The sequence below is a fragment of the Penaeus monodon genome, chromosome 5 (assembly GCF_015228065.2).
Source record: "Penaeus monodon isolate SGIC_2016 chromosome 5, NSTDA_Pmon_1, whole genome shotgun sequence".
Lineage (NCBI taxonomy): Eukaryota > Metazoa > Arthropoda > Malacostraca > Decapoda > Penaeidae > Penaeus > Penaeus monodon.
In genome coordinates this window covers 28,849,386-28,856,885 of record NC_051390.1, presented here as the reverse complement: position 1 = coordinate 28,856,885, position 7,500 = coordinate 28,849,386, and the positions used below count along the sequence as shown (strand labels likewise).

At 37.7% G+C, this 7,500-nt stretch overlaps 1 protein-coding gene across 1 annotated transcript in view; it reads left to right on the top strand.

Moving 5' to 3' along the window:
* LOC119573149 (caspase-8-like) overlaps positions 1–7,500 on the top strand; it is a 107,358-nt gene that overhangs the window by 35,857 nt on the left and 64,001 nt on the right. The window lies entirely within an intron of this gene.

Below are 7,500 nucleotides of genomic sequence, written 5' to 3'. Positions count from 1 at the left end.
CACACACACACACACACAATGTGTGTGCAGATTCGCACGGATTTCATGTGTGTGTGTATGTGTGTGTGTGTTTTTGCACGTGCGTGTGCATTCATGCACATGCACTTCGCCCAGCCCGCACGCGTGAGCACATACTCGGATTTGCATATATTGGACAATTCAAACTGAGATACGCTAGTGGATGAGAACCATCAACAATTATTACCAAACCAACTGCGCCTCTTGAGAAAGATCATGGGTCAGTATAAAGACCCAGTTAACTATATTGTGCCGATATATATATATATATATATATATATATATATATATATATATATATATATATATATATATATATATATATGTGTGTGTGTGTGTGTGTGTGTGTGTGTGTGTGTGTGTGTGTGTGTGTGTGTGTGTGTGTGTGTGTGTGTGTGTGTGTGTGTGTGTGTAAAACGGGCTCAGAACCCTATTACAATGGTTAGCAGGGGTAGTGATAGTTTGTATAATGGCTTGCCTCTTTATTGCTGAAAGGTACAACACAGTGAGGGAAAACATATAAATATATATATGTAAATATATATACATATATCTTCTTCTTTTAACGGTAGGTTCATGTCTGAGCCGCCGTGGTCACAGCATGATACTTAATTGTAGTTTTCATGTTGTGATGCTCTTGGAGTGAGTACGTGGTAGGGTCCCCAGTTCCTTTCCACGGAGAGTGCCGGCGTTACCTTTTTTTTAGGTAATCATTCTCTCCATTTTATCCGGGCTTGGGACCAGCACTGACTTGGGCTGGCTTGGCCACCCAGTGGCTAGGTAGGCAATCGAGGTGAAGTTCCTTGCCTAAGGGAAAAACGCGCCGGCCGGTGACTCGAACCCTCGAACTCAGATTGCCGTCGTGACAGTCTTGAGTCCGCCGCTCTAACTATTCGGCCACCGCGGCCTTGACGATCATGGGCTTCCATGATTTTCTTGGCAATTTAGAGCGGTGGTTTGCCATTGCCTCTCCGCCCGGTGTTTGTATATGTGTGTGTGTGTGTGTGTGTGTGTGTGTGTGTGTGTGTGTGTGTGTGTGTGTGTGTGTGTGTGTGTGTGTGTGTGTGTGTGTGTGTGTGTGTGTGCTTATGTGTGTATATGTATAGCTACATATATATTTATATATATATGCATATATATGTATAAATATTATTATATCTATACATATAGGTATAAATAACTAAACTGTATATATAATGAATATATCATATATATATATATATATTTTATATATATTATATATATATATAGATGCATATATGTACATCATACATATAGATTAAATAATTCATACATATAAGGGAAGTTGGTGGTTTACAATTAAAGTTATGTAAATATATATACTACATAATATATATAGATAGATAGATAGATAGATACATGAGTTCTGTGTATTTTATATATATAGATATCATAAATATGTGTATATATATTTATATATATATGTATATATATACATGTATATATTCATATATATATATATATATATATATATATATATGTGTGTGTTGTGTGTTTGTGTGTGTGTGTGTTGTGTGTACATATTTATATACGTGTATGTATAGTGTACACACGATCACACAACACACACACCAACACACACACAACACACACGCACAACACACACACCCACAACACACCCAACACACACAGCCACACACACACACACACACACACACACCCCACACACACACACACACACACACACACACACACACGACACGAGAGCAAATAAACAAACACGTACAACACACCATAGACCACACATTCACCACGTAATCACACACAAACACCACTACATACATACATACATACATACATACATACATACATACATACATACATTACATACATACACACACCACACACACACCCACACACAACAGCAACTCCCACACACACACAACCACACACACACTCACACACACACCCACACACCCAGCACACACTTACACACACTCACTCACACACACACACACACACACACACACATCATATATATATATATATATATATATATATATATATTTATATATGATATATTATATATGGATACTATGTATGTATGTATGTGTATGTATTGTCTAATAAATAAGTATGAATGCATATGTATCTATCTAATATATATATTATATATATATATATATATATATATATATATATATATACATTCATATAAATATGTGTATATGTAAATGCATTTATGTACAATTTATAGTGTAAATGTTGCTGAAGACAAAAATTAAATGATTCAAGTGTAATTGTTTTGTAAAAGCGTTTTTAACTGTCTTCTGATTTCAAGGATTAGTTTCCCCATAAATGGCAGTTTCATGTATCTATGATCCCAGTTGGTACACTCGGTTGATTTCAGTTGGTACACTAGCTTGATTTCAAAATTTTCTACATAGATATGTTGTTTTATTAGATAAATACAATGGGTACCCATTTCTTACAAAAAAATGTTTTAGAAAATACATTTCATCTTGGAAAGTGGACCAATTTCTTCAGATTTATCAATGTTTTTATGCTGTTGATTTTATAAATGTGTATGGGATATTACTGAGAAAATGGAGTCCGAGGCCAGTACAAAGGTTGGTTTACGGTAAATGTTGGAAATGTTGGTGAGCTGCCATACTGATTTTTTAAATCTATCTTTTTGTTAAACGAAAGTTATTGAGGTGGGTTTTGTTTATGTTGTTTGTTACAATATCCGTGGTTTCAAAAAAAGACGTTAGTAAACAACGATTATGTCCTGGGTAAGACAATAAACTGCACCCTGGGGTTCCCTTGAACAAGGATAGCACCCTATTGCTCCCTCTACCGGGCTTTTGCGGTGACACTTTCGCAGCAGCATTGAATATCTGGGTTACAACCCCTTCAGTTCTAACTGATTACTTGTTTCAACCAATAATTGTTCCTGGCGTATTACGTGTACTGTTTTTAAAAGACGGCAGAGGATAAGTTTCCTCCTAGTTAGTTGGGAGACGGTGCTAGTTAGAAGGGCTGGGGGATTCCACTCACTTTTATATTCTCCTGACAACTCTACACCAATGATACATACATAAACGATAATTATACGCACCACCTCGCCCGTTGCGGTAGGTTATCAAGGGGGCGCGTTAGTCAGTGGGCACCCAGCTGACATGTTAAACTGCATCTGGAAGACAAGAAGATAAAAAAACATGTTCCAATTAAGAAAAACATTAAAAATCGGAACGTGACGTAAGGAAAATGAAGAGATGGGTAAATTACATACGGTCTGTAAACGAAATGGTATATACACCATTCAAATCCTAGGAATAAGTGATGACCAATTGGAAAAAGTAATGGAGTTTCAAAACTAAGAAACAAGACCGTTCTTTTTTCTGGAAAAAAGAAGGAGAAATTAGAGTCACGGAGTTGCTATGATTCTCACAAAAAAAATGCAAATGCACTAATTGGGGACAGCCCAATAAATGATCGATTTTTAAAAGTCAAATCAAGCAAAACCTCATAATATTAGTATTATACCAATGCTACGCACCACCATTGCAAGTGATGAAGAAACTGGAAATTTTTATAACTGCTCTCCAGATACTTTAGACGAACAAATCCCTAACAGAGATTGTAAAGATAATCATGGGAGGACCTCAATGCCAACGTAGGAAAAAATAATCTAACAACATTACACCTGTGGAAAATTCTTCGGCCTTAGAGATATAAAGAAAGAGGTAAAGATTTTTATTGAATTCTGTAACAAATAATTTAGTTATAGCCAATACCTTTTCCAACACCACCCAAGACACTTGTACACGGTGTTTTTTCCACCAGACAATATAACCGCAACCAAATTGACTACATTGTGCTGACCCAAAATGAAAAGATTGCATAAAAAAATGCCAAAATCAGACCTGGTGCCGACTGCAACAGTGACCACCAACTACTAACTATCGACTTTAAAATAAGACTCAAAAAGATGGAGCGTCCACACCACCTCTAAAGCTCGACTACAAACTCTTGATAACAAATTTCAGAATTACAGTGTCAAAAAATTTGAAAAACTCAATCAATGTGAGATGATAAAACACCAATGAGTTATGGAAAAAGGAAAAGAACTCCTGCTGGCACTGCTTAAAAAAAAAACTATCGCCAAAAAAAAAGACAAATTCCCCCTGGATCTGAAAAAACTTAGTGAAATTGAAACAAGAAGATGCCTAAAATAAAAAGTTATCAAAAATACAGTTGAAAAGAATTTACAAAAACAAAATACAAATTCAAAGATTATTGCGACAAGAAAGGAAAAATATTTAATGCACATTGCCCAAAAATTGAAAACTGTTTTTACAATAACACTGAAGACCCTACCAAGGGGTACGAAACATCACACGAAAATTTAAAACCTACATGGACCTATCAAAACTGAAGATGGCTTGTTTTTTGTTGAAAGAATCAAAGATAGATGGAATCAATAAATTTTTTCCAACTTATCAAAAAGAATAAAGATCTACAAAAACATTTAAATTTGGGCTCAAGAGCGAGGATGAACCCCCCCACTGCTGGACGAAGTTATAAGCCCAAAGGGAAGTAAGAATACAAGAGCCCGGAATAGATGAAATAACAGCAGAACAATTGGAATGCTGGCGAAAGTGTTGAATACTTCTCTACAAACCTGTACAAAAAAATGGAATGAAGAAAAAGGCCAAAGACTGGGTAAAATCAGTCTTTGCTCCCATACCAAAAAAAGGTGTGCACTCCATGCACATGATGGGCAGTTGCATTAATAAGTCACAGCAGAAAAATTTTGTTGAAATTTTTGCTGAAGAATGAAGTTGAAGTTAGAGAGGAAATTTGCGACGAACAAGCAGGTTTTCGCCCTGGAAAGGGTCCCAAAAACCAATCTAATTTAAAATTGATCATGAGAAAAACAGAGAAATCAAAAGACCTATACCTTTGTTTCATCGATTACTCAAAGCTTTTGATACTGTTGTCACGTATCCTCGGGAATACATGAAAGATATGGGGTTTTCCCAAAAACCATCATCCAACTAAAACCCTTGTATGACCAACACCAAGCAGCTGTAGAACTACTTCTGGGTTAACAAATGGTTCGAAGTCAAAAAGGATACGCGGGGTTTGCATTCTGTCTCCGCCCTCTTTAATATATATTCTGAAACAATTATGAAGGTGCCCCTAGAGAATTTTGATGGAACTGTGGTGTTGGGGATACAAATATCAAATCTAGGTACGCCGATGATATAGTTTTGATTGCAGCAGTATCACTAAACTGCACAACTACTAGATAAGTTAGGAAGCAAGCAAAAAGGCTGGCTTGTTTTTTAAATGCCAAAAACTAAGATCATGAAGATTCAAAGAAAACCCGGGCATGACAATGATGAACATGTTACATAAATGGAATGATTGTGGAAATGTGAAAGGTTCACTTATCTTGGCTTTTTTAACTAATACATGTGATGATTCACCGGAGAGAAAAAAGAAGAATTACCATTCCCAAAAAACGCCACAATTGCTCCTCAATAACATCTGGAAAGACCGAAGCATTACCTTACGGAAAAAGCTGAGGTTTTTTGAACTCTTTGTTTTCCATTGCATCATATGGTTTCTGAGTGTTGGGTGTTAAAGTAGATAGACAGTAAAGATCAATAGTTTTTGAATGTGGTGTTACAGACGAGTACGGGCAAATTAGCGGCAGAGAAGAAGACGAATGATGAAGTGCTGGAAAATAAATGTAAACCGACTGTTGGACATCTTGAACAAGAGAAATTAAGTTTTGGTCTTTAATAGTAAAGTATTGAGAAAAAATTGCTGCAGGGATGGTGAAAGGAAACAGGAAGAGGCAAACCGAAGCAAGACTGAGCGACAACATCAAAGTATTTGCGGGTTGTTCGTGGTACAAGTGGAAAGAAAGCGTAAAATCGAGTTTTAGTGGCGAAGGATGGTGGAGAGGTCCACGGCTGCTCAAACATGAGCATACCGTTATTGATGATGATGAAACAACGATTCCACATCAGAACTTGATAATGTGGGTTGTTTGAGGTTAAGGGATGTGGTTTCATTTGCAAAAGCTGTGGAATTTTCAGTGGTATACTGATTGGTAGTAAAAGAAGAAATAATGGGAACTAGAAATTTTGCAATGTTATAGTTGAAGGTGTCAGTAGATAAATGTTTGGTTTGGTTATTATAGTCTCGTCATTTTCAATCTTCTGTAGAGGAGACGTGAAAACTTTTGCATCATTAGTTGACGAGAGAATTTCTGAAATTGTTGTTAGCTATAGTAATTATATCATTGGTGACATGTAAATAAGTTTTTTTTATTATATTTGTGCGTGTGTGTGTGTGTGTGCGCGCGCGCGCGCGTTTGCGTGTGTGTGTGTGTGTCCGTGTGCGTGTGCGCGTGCGTGCGTGTGCATGCGTGCGTGTGCGTGCGCGTGTGTTTGTTTGTGTTTGTTTGTCTGTGTTAGTAAAATATATATATATATATATATATATATATATATATATATATATCTATATGTGTTGTGTGTGTGTGTGTGGTGTGTGGTGTGTGTGTGTGTGTGTGTGTGTGTGTGTGTGTGGTGTGTGTTGTGTGTGTGTTGTGTGTGTTGTGTGTGTGTGTGTGTGTGTGTGTGTGTATATATATATATATATATATATATCTATATATATATATATATTATATATAGTATATTGTATGTGTATGTATATATATATATATATATATTATATATATATATATATTTATAATATGTAGTATATATATATATATATATATATATATATATATATATATATATATATATGTACATATGTGTGTATAATGGTCTCTAATTTGAATGATACTAGAATACCACTATATTATCTGGCAGGTCCAGAGGAAAACTCAGTATCTGTTTCTCAGCTTTATTGAGGGAACAGACACGAAGATTAAAAGGGATCTTGACGCGGTAGACGTGGCGGAGGCGGCGTCAGCTCCTATGGGTTGGAGGGAAGGTGTTCGCGGTTCAAGGAACGGACTCGGACTGCTCCTTCGGGTATTTCTGGGTCACTCCCAAACTAGGGCGTGGGGGCACAGCTGTTGCCCTCGGCTACCCCTCCAGGCGTTTCTCGTTATCGCCGAAGGTGAGGTCATGACCCGGAGGTCAGCAGCTGCCTAGCCAACTCCTTGATTAATGGATGTCACCCCGGCTCAGGCAGATTTCACTATTTATAGATGTCACACTGCTCTGCCACCTACCCTCGCCTCGCCCTCGAGGCGCTGATAGACTGCTCCACCTCAAGGCTGTCCTACTCGCACGCCCGGAGAAATGCTTGACGGCCCAACGTAGACGTCATCCTCCACGGCGCGCGTCCTCATCCACCTCCCGTCCTGTGCGGCGTCCTCCTTCCTGTCCCTCTTCCGGTGTCCCGTCCCGGCGCCGTATACGAAGAGCCCCTCGTCGTAGCGCATATTCTGTAGACGTCCCCGACATGGTGATTCCTGTCTCT